Source organism: Nicotiana tomentosiformis, chromosome 4 (assembly GCF_000390325.3).
Source record: "Nicotiana tomentosiformis chromosome 4, ASM39032v3, whole genome shotgun sequence".
In the NCBI taxonomy this organism is placed as follows: Eukaryota; Viridiplantae; Streptophyta; class Magnoliopsida; order Solanales; family Solanaceae; genus Nicotiana; species Nicotiana tomentosiformis.
The window spans coordinates 116,372,702-116,385,851 of NC_090815.1; positions in this window are offsets into that span (position 1 = coordinate 116,372,702).

Here is a 13,150-nt window from a genome sequence, read left to right on the forward strand (position 1 = left end):
CTAACTATTTTTTTAATATTTGAAATAATCAAATAATTATTTCTCTAATATTTAGAATTTTGATATAAAAATCCAGCACTTTCAATTTCCTTCCAATTCCAGAGGTCCTTCGTATCAACCATTTAGATTTAGCAGTTTTAGGTGTCTTCTTTTAATGTTTACGAGTATTAGTTCAGTAGTCCTTGTTTTTCTTTTCTTTGCTTAGGAGTCCTTATTTTCCTTTCCTTTTTTCCAATTTTAGGCGTTCTTTTCTAAGGTTTATGAGTATTTTTATTATTTAATTATTTCTCCAATATTTTAAAATCAACTAAAATTTTGGTTAATAAACCATAATTGGGAGTAATCTCAAAATTCATTAATTTCAAATTTTCTAAAATTTAAGTATCAAGCTTAACTAATAAAATATTTTAATTTTAAGAATATAAAAGAAAGAGTTCGGTTGGTAAGAGTTAATAACACTAATGGTTCTGCGCACATAAAGAATCTCTTACAGTCCTTTTTTTTATTCCTTTTGAATATAGAATTCTTATTGAATAATAACTATAACATAGACATACAGTTAAATAACTAAAACTTAGGATGTGCTAACATTATGTAACGACCCGACTTGTCATTTTAAGAATTAACATCCTGTTCAGTGACTTAAGGTCTCGAGCAGTTTCGCAATATGTATTATGACCCGCGGGTGTGGTCGAGTTTGATTTTTCGGAAGATTCAGAATTTAATTAAAAGAACAATTCTTATTTTTGAAGCTTAAATGAAAAGAGTTGACCGGAGATTTGACTTTTGAGCAAACGACTCCGGAGTGGAATTTTGACGATGTCAATAGCTCCATATGGTGGTTATGGACTTAGGAGCGTGTCCGAAAAATTATTTGGAGGTCCGTAGTGGAATTAGGCTTGAAATGGCGAAAGATGAATTTTTGGGAAGTTTGACCGGGGTGTTGACTTTTTGATACCGGGGTCGAAATCCGATTCTGAAAATTGGAATAGCTTCATTGTGTCATTTCTGACTTGTGTGCAAAATTTGAGGTCATTCGGATGTGGTTTGATAGGTTTCGACGTCGTTTGTGGAATTCAAAAATTTTTAAGTTTATTAGGCTTGAATTCGTGTGTAATTCGTGTTTTTGGTATTGTTGAAGGTGATTTGAAGGTTCGACTAAATTCGTATGATGTTATGATACGCATTGATATGTTTGGTTGAGGTCCCGAGGGCCTCAAGTGAGTTTCGGGTGGTTAACGGATCATTTTTGGCCTTGGTGAGATTGCTCATATCTGCTGTTGCATTCTTCTGGTTTCCTCTTTTGCATTCGTGAGTGGGCCCTCGCGTTTGCGAAGAGTGTTTTCTAAGTGATGAGATTTTGTTCTTCGCGTTTGTCAAGGGGAGGACGCGAACGCGAAGGTGTGGTTTGCGTGTGCATCCGAACACAGGAGCAGTGTCGCATTCGCGAAGAGGAGTGGGGCAGTTGGGGACCCCACGTCCTTGTTCTACGTGTTCACGAGGTTGTGGTCGTTTTCGCGAAGGTCTGAACTAGTAAAGCATCGCGTTCGTGAGTCATGTGTCGCGTTCGCGAAGAGTAAAGTGGAGAGGCAGTCTAAGTTATTTATTGTAAAATATTACCTTAATATAGTCATTTTAAAACTCTTTGCATGTTCTTTACTTATTGACGCTAGGCACATATTTTAAAACTTAATTTACATGTTCGTTTTGTACACTTATTTTATTGATTGACGCTAAGCACACGTACAACATGCGTACACTAAGACTAGTATATATTAAAGGAATAAAGTTACCATATATAATTCGCATTGTGGTTAAGCTAAGTGACAAGCTAATAAATGCCAATATATAAAGCTAATAAATGCCAAGCTAATATATATATATATATATATACACACACACAATGCTTTAGCGGTAGGAGCGGAATCCCCTTTCGAGATCAATCAGTGTGCATGGCATTCGAACATATATATATATCATCATGACCCGAAATTCCCATCTTCAGGACCGTGATTGCGCCTAACATTTCACTTGCTAGGCAAGCCAATGTTAAAATAATCTTAACCATTTTTTTAAAACAAATTAAATTAAATGGAAGTCAATTACTGAAATAAAGTGCGGAAGACCTGAACTACCGAATCATTAAAATGCATCACCGAATCTGGTCTGAATAATCTTGTGAGTCCTCATAAGGTGTACCACTGAAGTGAACTGGAAAGAGCTTAGTAAACTTATCCAACCTCAATAAAAGCTTCAGATGACATGGCAGGCCTATCACCGGCATGTGCCGCAACAAGTGGCTGAACTACCCCAACTGGCGGGGCTACTGGAGTCTGATACTGGGGAGCCATCTGCTCCAGAGCGGGAGTAGTAGGAGTTTGTGCCCCTCCCCCAGCCTGTGAGACGGCTGGTGCTACTGGAAATGTACCATTATGGGCCACACCCTCCATTAGGCTCGCCAAATGGACTAGAGCGTCCGGAAGCACTAGAGTCGCTATGAATCCTTCCGGAACCTGAAATGGTCCAACGGGTACAGTCTGAACTGGAACCTCCGCTCCCAAATCCACCCGAGGTTCTACAACAAGTGTTGCTGCTCGAGCTCTAGAGTGAGCTCTACCTCTGCCTCGGCCTCGGCCTCTAGCGCGACCTCGGCCTCTTCCCCTGATCATAGTTGCCAACCGGGGCTCTGGTCCTTGTCCGTCGGTAGACGTATTACGTGTTCTTACCATATGCGAGAGAATAAGAATAGAATGGTTCAATCATCGGTGATAGAATAAAATCGCACTACAGAATAAGAAAGAAGTGATATTATTCCTAAACTTCGTAGCCTCTGAAAGATAAGTAAAAATGTCTCTGTACCGATCCTTCATACTCTAATAAGCTTGCTCGGGGCTCGTGAGACCTAAGTAACCTAGTGCTCTGATACCAACTTGTTACGACCCAAAATTTCCACCTTCGGGACCGTGATGGCGCATAACATTTTGCTTGCTAGGTAAGCCAACGTTAGAATAATCTTAACCATTTTTTAAAAAATAAATTAAATTAAATGGAAGTTAATTACTGAAATAAAGTGCAGAAGACCTTTACTATCGAATCATAAAAATACATCCCCAAACCTGGTGTCACAAGTGCACGAGCTACTAGAATTATACAAATAAAGGTCTGAATAAAATTCAAGCTGTTTGAAAGATAATACACAACTAAGATAACATAGAAGGGGACTTCAGAACTACGGACGCTGTGCAGTTATACCTGAAGTCTCCTCTGGATAGCTGTATCCGAGCAAGTCTATGGTACGCCACTGGGACCAACTCCAAATTCTGCACAAGAAGTGCAGAGTGTAGTATGAGTACAACCGACCCCATGTACTCCGTAAATGTCGAGCCTAACCTCGACGAAGTAGTGACGAGGCTATGACAAGACACGTGCGTAAACAACCTGTACAAGCATATATAAATATGAAGCAACAATAACACAATAAGTAACAATTTATAAATTTGGGAGGGAACATGCGAAGGGGGATGATATAGAAATTTCAGCAGGAGAAGTGTCACGTAGCAGCCAATTAATTCATCAACAATAAAATGAGCAGATGATAATATGAAAATATCACGACACCACCCTTCGTGCTTTTACTCTCATTCTTCCCATAAATTTTTAAATAAGCACGGCATCACCCTTCATGCTTTAACTCTCTTCTGGCACGGCATCACCCTTCGTGCTTTAACTCTCTTATGGCACGGCATCGCCCTTCGTACTTTTACACTCTTTGAGAAATGGCATGGCATCACCCTTAGTGCTTTTACACTCTTTGAAAATGGTACGGCATCACCCTTCGTGCTTTTACACTCTTTCTCACCATGGCAAGGATAATATAAATAATATAAATGGTACAGCATCACCCTTCGTGCTTTTACACTCTTCCTTACCATGAAAATAATAATATAAATTCGGAAGAGTATTTAAATGTGGAGATATATACTTATCAATCAATTCAATACCAGAATACCGACTTCACTTTCCAAAATATTCAACAATAGTCAAACTAGCAATAATCTCATGAAAAATGATCCAATAAACAATGATATCTTAAGCATGAATATCTTAATTAAATATGCAATTATTCACAATAAACAAATTCCACCCGTATGCATTGACTCAACCACAACGCATAAGTATTCGTGACCTCACATATACGTTGTACCCGCATATTAAATCACATAGCAAATACACAAATAAGTCCTACTCCCTCAAGTCAAGGTTAACCACGACACTTACCTCGATTTGCAACCAACTCAAGATTCCAATACACCTTTTCCTCGCAAATTAGTGTCCGAAAGCTTCAAATCTAATCACAAACAATTCAATATACTCAACACGATTCATAAGAATTAATTCCACATGGAATTTCTAATTTTCTGAATTAAAATCCGAAATTCATCTCAAAATTAATAGTGGGACCCACATCTCGAATCTCGAAAAAACTTATGAAGTCCGAACAACCGTTCCGAGACGAGTCCAACCATATAAAAATTATCAAATTCCGATGTCAAATGGACCTTCAAATCCTAAATTTTCGTTTTTGAAAAGTTTACAAAAATTTCAATTTCTTCCATCTAAATACGAAATAAACGATGAATATAGACATGGATTTATGAAATATCATCAATATATGATAAGGAACACTTGCCCAGTTCGAAGTCGTGAAAAACTAATTCAAATCGCCCAAAAACCGAGGTTTTAAAACCCAAACGAAATGAAGAAAAATGGCCATTTTTGACCCCTTAATGTTCTGCCCAGTCTCGCATTTGCGGGCAAAAGGTTACATCTGCGGCCTCGCATTTGCGAGACAAGGGTCGCATTTACGAAGCCAAGCAGCCAGGCGAGTTCCGCATATGCAGAAAATGTTTCGCATTTGCGACTGCGCAGAAGCGCAAGAAGGAGCCGCAGAAGCGACGAGGTGCGCATTTGTGATCGTCTGGTCGCAGAAGCGGTATCACACCTACGATAAAAAATGTGCAGGTGGGACGCACCAGAACCAGCACTGGACAACATGTTCCAAATGGTCCGTGGCTCATCTGAAATTCATCCGAGCCACTCGGGACCTCGTCTGAATATTCCAACAAGTCCCGTAACATAATACGGACTTACTCGGGGTTTCAAATCACATCAAATAACATCGAAATTACAATTCACACCTTGATTCGGACTTAGGAGTTTCAAACTTTTCCATTTACAAAACTCGTGCCGAAACGTATTAAACGAATTCGGAATGACTTCAAATTTGGCGCACAAGTCATAAATAACATAACAGAGCTATTCAAATTTCCAGAATCGGGTTCCAACCCCGATATCAATAAAGTCAAATCCGCGGTCAAACTTTGAAATCTATAAGCTTTCAAACTTTCAATTTTTAACAAATGGCGATAACTCAAGCTAGGGACCTCCAAATTAAATTTCGGGCATACGTCCAAGTCCCAAATCACGATACGGACCTACCGAAACTGTCAAAACACTGATTCGGGCCCGTTTGCTCGAAACGTTGACCGAAGTCAACTTAAATAAGTTTTAAAGCACTATTTCACATTTTGTTTTTATAAATTTTCACATAAAAACTTTCCAAAAAAATTTATGGGCTACGCACGCAAGTCGAGAAAAGCTGAATGGTGCTATTTGAGGTTAAGAACACATAAATCATCTTTAAATTTAAAGATAACCTATCGGGTCATCATATTCTCCACCTCTAAAACAAACGTTCGTCCTCGAACGGAGTTAGAAAAAGTACCTGGGCTGGTGAAAAGGTGTGGATATCTACTCCGCATGTCCGACTCGAACTCCCAGGTAGATGCTTCAACTGGCTGACCTATCCATTGCACTCGAACTGATGGATAACTCTTAGACCTCAGCTATCGGACCTGCCGGGCTAGAATAACTACCGGCTCCTCTTCATAAGTCAAATCCTTGTCCAATTGGACTGAGCTGAAACCCAACACATAAGACGGATCACCATGATATTTTCGGAGTATAGACACATGGAACACTGGATGAATTACTGATAAACTAGGCGCTAGTGCAAGTCTGTAGGCTATTTCACCTACCCTTTCAAGAATTTCAAAGGGTCCTGTATACCTAGGGCTCAACTGACCGTTCTTTCCGAACCTCATTACACTCTTCATAGGTAAAACCCGGAGCAATACTCTTTCTCCAATCATGAATGCAACATCACAAACTTTACGGTCGGCATAACTCTTTTGCCTAGACTGAGCTGTGCAAAGTCGATCCTGAAAAATCTTGACCTTATCCAAGGCATCCTGTACCAAATCAGTACCCAACAACCGATCCTCTCCCGGTTCAAACCAGCCAACTGGCGAACGACATCGCCTCTCGTATAATGGTTCATATGGAGCCATCTGAATGCTCGAATGATAGCTGTTATTATAGGCAAACTTTGCAAGTGGCAAAAACTGATCCCAAGAACCTTCAAAGTCTATAACACAAGCGCGAAGCATATCTTCCAATATCTGAATAGTGCGCTCGGACTGTCCGTCCGTCTGCGGATGAAATGTTTTACTCAACTCAACCTGCGTGCCCAACTCACGCTGTACAGCCCTCCAGAAGTGCGAGGTGAACTGCGTACCTCGATCAGAAATGATAGACATAGGCACATCGTGAAGGCGTACAATCTCGCGGATGTAAATCTCTGATAACCGCTATAAAGAATAGGTAACTGCTACTGGAATAAAATGTGCTGACTTGGTCAACCTGTCCACAATGACCCATACTGCGTCGAATTTTCTCTGAGCCTGTGGGAGCCCAACAACAAAATCCATAGTGATATGCTCCCACTTCCACTCAGGAATTTCTAACTTCTGAAGCAAACCACCAGGTCTCTGATGCTCGTACTTGACTTGCTGACAATTTAAACACTGAGCTACATATGCAACTATATCCTTATTCATTCTCCTCCACCAATAATGTTGCCGCAAATCTTGATACATTTTGGCGGCACCCGGATGTATAGAATACCGGGACCTGTGGGCCTCCTCAAGAATTAATTCACGAAGTCCGTCCACATTAGGCACACAAATACGACCCTGCATCCATAGAACTCTATCTTCCCCTACAACAACCCGTTTGGCACCACCATGCCTCACCGTGTCCTTAAGGACAAGTAAATGAGGATCGTCATACTATCGCTCTCTGATATGCTTATATAAAGAAGACCGAGCGACCGTGCAAGCTAGAACCCGACTGGGCTCTGAAATATCTAACCTTACGAATTGATTGGCCAGAGTCTTAACACCTGCAGCTAACGGCCTCTCACCAACCGAAATATACGCAAGGCTGCCCATATTCATATCCTTTCTACTCAAAGCATCGACCACCACATTGGCCTTTTTGGGGTGATGCAAAATAGTGATATCATAGTCTTTCAATAGCTCCAACCATCTTCTCTGCCTCAAATTGAGTTCTTTTTGTTTGAAAAGATACTGTAGACTATGATGATCAGTGAATACCTCACACAAGACACCGTAAAGGTAATGCCTCCAAATCTTCAGCGCTTGAACAATGGCTGCCAATTCTAAGTCATGAACATGGTAATTCTTCTCATGAACTTTCAACTGCCATGATGCATGTGCAATTACCCTGCCATCTTACATTAATACTGCACCAAGCCCAATGCGAGATGCATCACAATACATCATATAAGATCCTAAACCTGTGGGTAATACCAACAGTGGTGCCGTAGTCAAAGTAGTCTTGAGCTTCTGAAAGCTCAACTCACACTCGTCTGACCATCTGAATGGGGCACCCTTCTAGGTCAATTTGGTCAGTGGGGATTGTCACGACCCAAAATACATTAAAGGTCGTGATGGCACCGGACACCGCTATCAGGCAAGCTAAAAATAAATACTTAATTTGGTTCTCATTTTTAATATTTTTGAAACCATATTTCCTTTAATTAAATAGTAAAAGATGAAATTTATAGAGTAAATAATAATATTTTTAATAATTTCAATACATGACAACCCATAATCACCCCAAAACCCGGTGTCACAAGTGCATGAGCATCAACTAGGAATGTACAATAAAATACAGCATATGTCCGAAATATAAATTGGACAGGAGAAATATAAATACTCTAAAGGAGACTCTGCCGGCTGCAGGTCGTAATATGGGATGCAGCGCACGTAAGTCCCCGCATGCATACACGCCTCTGCTCTCACAAGGCCACTAGTGTGATGACCCAAAATGTCATCTTTAAATTTAATAATTAATTCTATGTTCTAAGACCTCAAAAAGTACTATTTATCATTCCTCGACTTGCGTGCGCAATCCATAAAATTTTCCAGAAAGTTTTAATGTTAAAAATGGATTAAAATATGAATTAGAACTTTAAAACTCAACTAAGTTGACTTTGGTCAACATTTTGAGCAAACAGACTCGGATCAGTATTTTGACAGTTCCGGTAGGTCTGTATCATGAATTAAGACTTGGGCGTATGCCCGGAATCAAATTCCGAGGTCCCTAGCCCGAGATATGGAATTTTGATGAAAAATTAAAAGTTTAAGTTCAAATAGTGACTGGATGTCGAATTACGTGCAAACGACCCCAAAATAGAATTTTGATGATTCCAACAGCTCCGTATGATGATTTTGGACTTAGGAGCGTGATTGGAATTTTAATTGGAAGTCCGTAGAGGAATTAGGCTTGAAATGCCAAAAGTTGAAATTTTGGGAAGTTTGACCGGGGGGTTGACTTTTTGATATTAATTAAATTATTTTATTTTGTTATATTCTTCATTATTGATTTAATGTTTATATTTTTAAATTTGCTTGACCTTTTCCTTCTAATTGTTTTATCTGTTTAGTAGGAACTTGGTTTCTTTTATTCTGTGCATTACTCCTGAATATTTTTGTAAGATTTTCGTACTCATTGTGATTGAGCAGTGAGCTCTTTATTGTAGAAAAATATTATTGTTGAATTATTTTGACAGGAGCCGTGAGCTCTTTATTGTGAAAAAATATTATTGATGGTTTATTTTGGCATGAGCCGTGAGCTCTTTATTATGGAAAAATATAGTTGTTGAATTATTTTGGCAAGTTAAATTATTTGAGCACTTGAGGTGCAAATTATGATATATTGTGATATTGATACGCATGCGGTGGTATAAGGTCTGTGTATTTAAACACATGCGGTGAGATAAGGGTGGCTTGATACGCGTGGCTAGTAGGGGGAACTACTAGAAGTCATGCGATGTGACAAGGATGGCTAAAACGCGGGATGCTATTTCGGAAAAAATATTTTCTTTCAAATAAATTGTAAAGGCTCCCGCGGTGAGATAAGAAAATGAGATATTGTGAATTTATTTATGATTTGGGACTACGAGGCGCTACCTCGGTAGTGCCCTTGTTGATATTGATTTATGGCCATAGTTGCCTTCGATTAATTGTTGTGATTTTCATAAAGTTGAAAGGAATTCTGTTTTGATTCCATGAGATATTATTTGTAATTATTTGGTGTCATTTAAATGTGACATACTATTTGATTCATTTCCATTGTCATTTTATCTTATTAAATTATTTAAACATTTTTCCATGTCATTATTTATTCTCCAGTAGGGCCTGACCTGACCTCGTCACTACTCTACTGAGGTTAGGCTTGACACTTACTGGGTACCGCTGTGGTGTACTCATACTACGCTTCTACATATCTTTTTGTACAGATCTAGGTACATCATACCAGTCTAGACGTCAGTGAGTTACCTGCGCACGGAGACTTCGAGGTATATCTGCCAGTGTCCGCAGACTCCGGAGTCCCCTGCTACCATATTATGTTGCTTTCCTTATTTTTATTTAAACCTTGATACATAGAAACATTGAGAATAAATTTTTAGAATCTTGTGACTTATTTCTACCGGGTTTTGGAAGTTGTAATTATTTGAATTGTATTTATTTATTTCAGATATTTATGATTATTCCGCATTGATAGGCTTACCTAGTCTTAGAGACTAGGTGCCATCACGATCTCCTACGGAGGGAATTTGGGGTCGTGACAACTAGTCATATATGTACCTGCACAAGAATGTGCATGAAGTGTAGTATGAGTACGTAATCAACGTGTACCCAGTAAGTATCTAGCCTAACCCCGGAGAAGTAGTGACGAGGGGTCGACATCGACACCTACTAGGGGTCCAATAACATCAGGTACAGTAAAGAGGTAAGTAAGTATGAGGCACAGTAAATAAATGAGATAAACAAGTACAAATCACGCGGTATAAATCCCCTTTTTTACGAGGAACTCAAGTTCTCCATTAGAAATTCCCTCCTTAATCGGAGCATATATATAGATATAGTGGATTTCATTAGATAGATTGTCATAACTCAAATTGGGATAACTCACAGATACACTGGCTTCTTGCCAAATATTATGCACGATTCCATGGGGATATGATATAGGAAATGCCGAGGCATACGACCCGATTCAACATAAATATTTAAACTGTGCACTGCCGAGAGTCGAACGACACGAACCATAGATACATCTTTCAAACTGCTGAGGCGAACGACCCGCTCCCATGAGAGTGTGGTACATAAATCCTGCCGAGGCGAACGACCCATCCCATAAGAAGTGAAATACAAAATCATGCCGAGGTGAACGGCCCGATCCCATTAGAATTAGAGGCTTTGACGGGTCCTTGACCCCACTCATGAATAAACGTGTGACTTGTAATTTCTTTAACAAAAACTTTTCAATGAAACATATATATATCACGGAAACATGTCGTAAGAGGAGTAAAGTTATTCGGTGACTAATCGTGAAATCATGAAGTCTCTATAATATCAAGTCTAGTCTCAAGTAGAAATGTAAAATAAAGAATTAAACGAGCAAGGATAATCCCTATAGTACAAGTACAACATGGTGTGAACCTAAGTCTACCCGGACAATAACATGAATCTAACTACGTACGGACTCTCGTCACCTTGTACTTACGTAGTCCCCGCAACAAGTTGTACATATCAAATATATCACTTAGGGATAATTTCCCCCTCACATAGTTAGACATGAGACTTACCTCACTCCGACGTTCCAAAACCGGCTCCAACGCCGCCCTAACACCTCAACCCGGTGACCGTCGATCCAAAACTAGACAAATAAGATGCAACCCAATCAAGATATACTCTAATACTCATAATTAATCAATTTATAACAATTTCTAACTCCGCTCGAAAAATCGATAAAGCAACCCTCGGTCCCACATGTCCGGATTCCAGAGATATTTGAAGATAACCACTACCCATTACATCATGAACTCAAATATATGATTTATTCTCAATTCCATGCCCTAATTTGTGGTCGAAATCCAAAAATATAAATTTCTAGGTTTCTTTCAAAATCCCACAATTTCTATCAATTTTCATGCTTGAATCCATGTAAAAAACATGTATTTAACTCACAATGTGAAGAAATCACTTACCTCATTATAGTTGATGAAGATGGCACTTCAAAAGTGCTCCAAAATTGGCTTCCATGGACGAAATGAAGTGAAATTGAGCCAAACCCTCGTTTTAAAGAAACACACTACTGTCATGACCCAAATTCTCCCTCCGTGAATCGTCGTGACGGCACCTAGTCTCTATGACTAGGTAAGCCTAACACTTGCGAAAAAGAAATAAAAAACATGAAAAAAAACAACTAACAATAACAAATATTTTAATAAGCAATTGAGATGCCGCTCGACATATACAATAATCAACTCTCGAAATATACATAACGCTCCCAAGACCCAGAACACCGTAAGTCACAAGTTTTTACGAAGTTCTAACTGTTCTATACATCAGTGTCTATAGAAATAAGAGAAGAATCAACATAGGGGGATAGAGGGGGACTCCGAGGATCTGCGGACGCGGGCAGATGTACCTTGAAATTCTCCGAAAATAGCAACGACTGCAACTAAGGATGAGGCTGGTAAGAGAAACCTGGATCTGCACACGAAAAACATGTGCAGGATAGGGCGTGAGTACACCACAGCGGTACCCAGTAAGTGCCAAGCCTAACCTCCGCCGAGTAGTGACGAGGTCAGGTCAAGGCCCTACTGGTATATAATAAATAAGCAGGAGAGTATAACAATATAATAAGAGACTGGAATTTAAACAAAGAGAACATAGCAAAGTAGCAACGCTAAACACAGGGATAACATCAGGGGATCTCCCGAGATACCGTCTCGTAGTCCCAAAATAAAAGTGCAAGGAGATCTCCCGAGGAACCGCCTCGTAGTCTCAAAAGTAAATATGCAGGGAGAACTCCCGAGGAACCGCCTCATAGTCTCAAAATTAAATGTGCAGGGAGAACTCTTGAGGAACCGCCTCGAAGTCTCAAAAGTAAATGTGCAGGGGGATTTCCCGGGAAATCGTCCCGTAGTCCCAAAATAAATACACAACTCAAACAAATGAATATAACAGTTACAACAAGAAACCTACAATTTAGGCCAAGTACAAGTCAAGAAAGAAGCAGGACTTACTAAACATGTTGCAAAGAGTTCAAATAGGCTATTAGGACACATAGACATGCTATTCTAGGCTAACAAGATAACTACACATGCTAGTTGTCACGACCCAAAATTCCCATCTTCGGGACCATGATGGCGCCTAACATTTCACTTACTAGGCAAGCCAACGTTAGAATAATATAATCCATTTTTAAAACAATTTTTAAATTTATTAATAACAAAGAAACAAATGCGGAAGTAAAGTCTGAAATGTAGTGAATAATCCATAAAAATAACAGAGTCTAAATACCATCCCAAAACTGGTGTCACAAGTGCAGGAGCTTCTAAAATAATACAAATAAAGGTCTGAATAAAATAAAGCTGTCTGGAAACAAACATACAACTAAAATAAAGTAGACGGGGACTTCAAAACTACGGACGCCGTGCAGTTATACCTCAAGTCTTCTCTGGTAGCTGAAATCCGAGCAAGTCTATGGTACGCTGCTGGGACAAATTTCGAAATCTAGACAAGAAGTGCAGAGTGTAGTATCAGTACAACCGACCCCATGTACTGGTAAGTGCTGAGCCTAACCTCGACGAAGTAGTGACGAGGCTAAGGCAGGTCACTTACATTAACCTGTACACAATATTAGTAAAAAT